Raw genomic sequence first — 4081 nt, 5'->3', positions numbered from 1 at the left:
CACCATATTTGTGAACTGAGACCACCCAAGAGCCAGCAGGCTCCCGACCCTCCTCACACCTGATTCCAAGGCAGGGGCCGATAGAGTGGAGTGTCGGTGGACGCAATTTGGTGTCCTCTCTCGCTCCCTCTCTTCTCTCCTACTTCCTCTCCTCTTCCCCCTCACCCCCTCAGGTGGGCATGCGTGCACACTGTGAATTCAGAGGCCCGTGGGGTAACTCTACTGTAGATAGGGTTGATACAATACACATCATTATTAAATGCTACAAATTCATTGTCGCTTTACATCATCGTGTATTTCTTCAGCACAGATTTACTGTGTGACACCAGTAGCTGATGCAGCTTTCTCTGTGCAGCACTGAGCTCACTTAAGACCTATCACCCCTCAGGAGTAGGTGGGGCTAGGGGTGCTGTACCTTGGTGGTGCCCGGCTCCTCGCCTGGACCTGCTCCTGCAGGTGCATCTGCTCTGCAGCGACTTCTCTGCCCTTTAGTCTCTGTGGGAGAAAACGGCTGTTGCCTGAGACAGCTGCTGAAAACTGTGCATGTGATCATGCTGGCTGTGATGCAAAGAAACAGGTAATTTTTATTCTTAACTCTTCTATGCAAAGATACCAAAAATGCTACAATAAATCACATAAAAACCTTTAAAATGCAGAGCTTAGCATATAAGATAGTGGGGAAATCCACAGGGTTAAGTGGGAATTATACATAATGTCAGCTTAGCAGGGCAGAGAGATGCATCTTTCTGTTCACCGGTCCCCAGAACTTAGCAATGCCAGGCACAGACTCTATCTGCTGAATGAAATCAGAGGTGCTCAAGGCCTGGCTGCCTAGGAAATCTGGATCCTTAAATTCTAGCAGCCAGGACATGGCCTTGGTTCATGAACAGGGACCCCATGAAGCTAGGGCCTTTGTTGGAAGGTGGGCTAGAAAACATTCACCAAATGGTGAAAAGAGCTGACAGGGAGACTGTCAGCATGAAAAGTGAGACTTCGTAACCACAGACCTCTCCAACGCTGGCTTCAGGTTTGACACTACCCAGATGGTTCCAGAAACCTCAAGATGAAAATCCATTTATGGAGTCCCAGGTTGAAAGACACAAAAGCACATCGTTTCTGAAAGGGGGTCCCATGCTCCTCAACCCACCACAGCTATCCCCTGTTGCCACTGGAACCTCACTAGGGTCCAATCTCTGCACCAGGGGAAATGCATGCTCTTGGATTCAGGAAGAAATAATTTTACACACCAAGAGAATTGCAAGACTTTGCTAATGTGTATCAGTAGAAACCTCGGAGATGGGGGCGGGGGTGGGTTCTGAGGCTGCTGAACTGAGGAGAGTGGACTGTGACTGTGATGCTGGTTTGGCCCCAGTTCATTGTCGGGGTGCATTTACTGGAGGTTGTGGATTTAACGTGTTGGCTCCTGCAGCCCGGGTAGGGGAGGCTCTGACAGCTTCTTGGTGGGTTGTGGGAGCTTGGACCCAGCAGCATCCCCCAGCTGATGAGGCTGAGGCCAGGGTGCCCCAGGGCAATGAGGAGGGATCCAAAGGTTCAGGATGTCACACTGGATTTAAAATATGTGGCATGTTCCACCAGAGGACACTGTTTACTCAGTCATAAAGACATACCTTGAGAGAGGAGCTCCCTCAAGGGCCAGGAAAGACGTGGGGCTGCTGCCTCTACAGTTGGGCCCCCTGCTTTCAGCGGGCTAAGGATCCATGTGTTAGCACTTTGCCTCTTGGTGGTGGACTGGGCACTGGAGGGCAGCAGGGACAGAGGCAGCCAGTCTGCTTTGGCCTGCAGGGATCCCTGTTGGTGGCTAGTTAACCACAGTGCCTCAGGAAATGGAGTAGGTAGGCAGCCTGCTAGAGCATTACTTGATCCATACAACAGGGAAAAGCTGTTAGATCTGGTAGCCCAAAACTTGATGAGTCACTGCTATGGAACACCACCACGTCTCACCGTTACCCCATGTCAGTCAGTTCACAGACTCCGAGCCCTTGACTGGGAGGGAGGACAGGGCCCTAGGCTCAAGGACCCTGTGCTATTGACACAAGAAAATGCATCACCAGTCTTCCTCCTGCCTTCCTGAGATACTTGCAGTCATTTGCTTGAGTGATGATGCACTGGGGACAAGAAGATGCCCACACCTTTGAAGGACCATCAGACAAACGGGCTCTGAGCTGACACTGATGGGTGGGTCACAAAATGTCGCCATGACCCAGCACTCCAGGCTGGGCCTTGGCTGGGCTCTTCCCTTGGGCCAGATCCACAGCAGGCCCAGTGACCCACCCTGTGTATTTCCCCAGTCCCTGACTGTGATTGAAATGGGCAGAGCCGCCCTGGTCTGCTAGTGCATGGGGTGCTTTGCCAAGATTAAAGCTATTGAGACAGATGGGAGGAGCTGGAGTGGTGGGGCCTACCCCTTTCCCATTTAACTCGGCAGCTGGGCCTGTGAGAAGGCTGCTGGGTCTTGGGAAAGGATTGTGGATGATCAAACACCATCAGGTGGCAACTGTCATTGCTGCTGCTCTCAGACAGAGTGTCTCTACTGGAGATCACACAGCACCTGGCGCTTGGTATGCAGCTTTTGACCTGGCTAATTTACAAGAATAGAGGCAGTTTGCTGTTGCTTGGAAGGGCCTCATAGTGTTGCTTAAGGACTACCTCAGCTCTCCTGCTCTCTGCAACAATATCATCCACAAAGTTCTTCACTATCCTGGCATATCACAGAACACGTGAATCCATTGATGACAGTGTGTTGATTGGATCTGATGAGAGGAAGTAGCAGATACCTTGGTTCAGTGGTTCTCAACCAGGGATGAATTTTGCCCCTCTCCCTCCACCTCAGGGGATATTTGTCAATGTCTGGAGATACTTTTAGTTGTCACAACTTGGATGGGAGAGTGCTACTAGCATCTGGGTAGAGGCCAGGAATGCTGCTAGATGCCCTGCAGAACAAAGAATTATCCAATGTGTCAGTAGGGCTGCTGTTGAGGAGCCCCATCTCAGCAAGACATGTAAAGGGGAGGGTGGGAGATTTTAAACCACAGGAATTCAGGGCCCACCTTCTCACTAAAATTTCTGTGGATGCTTCCTTGAAAAATGAGACACCATACTTGGTAGACCTTTTGGCTTAATGAGACAACATATACCACATTTGAGTGTTTTAACTCAACCCATCTATAGAGTGACTTGTAAAATGGCCGGTTTCAAATGGGGACCAGAACAAGAGATGTTTCTGCAGCAAGTTCATTAAAACGACTCTGCCACCTGGGCTTTATGATCTAGGAGATCCACTGACACTTGAAGTGAGTGTAGCAAATAGTGATGCTGTAAGGAGCCTCCGGCAAGCACCAATAAAGAGAATTATAGTAAGAGCCTCTAGGATTTTGGAGCAAAGCTGTGCCCTCTTCTGCAGATAACTTGTCCTTTTTGAGAAGTAGCTATTGATTTGCTTTTAAGCCTTGGCAGAGACTGAATGTTTGACCATCAAGCAACCATGCAGCTTGAGCTCTCTAGCACTGAGTGTTGACTGGCCCACCCCCTGTGCTGCAGCCATCTCTCATCAGATAGAAATGGCATGAGACCAAGTCAGGAAATGTCCAGAAGACACTGGTAAGTTATGCGGTTGATGCAGATTCCTTCAACATCCACTCCTGTTGCATTGCCTGAAGATTGGTGATAAGGACATCTGGACAAGAGATATGGATGGCCCTCTGAATGGGTACAGACTGAGAAGATCATTTGTGTCTCATGTGACTCTAAAGTGTGTCCACTGCAGAGGAGACAATAAGATGGACATAGTGTCACACTCTGGGATGTCAGGCCCCTCTTTCCTTAGCTGTCACTTACCCAGTGGGCCCATGAACAAAGTGGCCATGGGGGCAGGGATGGAAGGCCACCATGGGCTCAGCATCATGAATTCCTTACTGTGTCTAAACTGGTAAGCCTACTGCTGAATGCCTGATCTGCTGGTGGCAGAGACCAACATTGAGTCCCCAACATGCCTCCATTCCCGATGGGAATGGTCAGCTGCCCATTGGGATTTTGGTTACATTGGACTTCTTCCATCATGGAG

The sequence above is a fragment of the Tamandua tetradactyla genome, chromosome 9 (assembly GCF_023851605.1).
Source record: "Tamandua tetradactyla isolate mTamTet1 chromosome 9, mTamTet1.pri, whole genome shotgun sequence".
Classification (NCBI taxonomy): domain Eukaryota; kingdom Metazoa; phylum Chordata; class Mammalia; order Pilosa; family Myrmecophagidae; genus Tamandua; species Tamandua tetradactyla.
Note: the sequence above shows the minus strand (reverse complement) of the source record.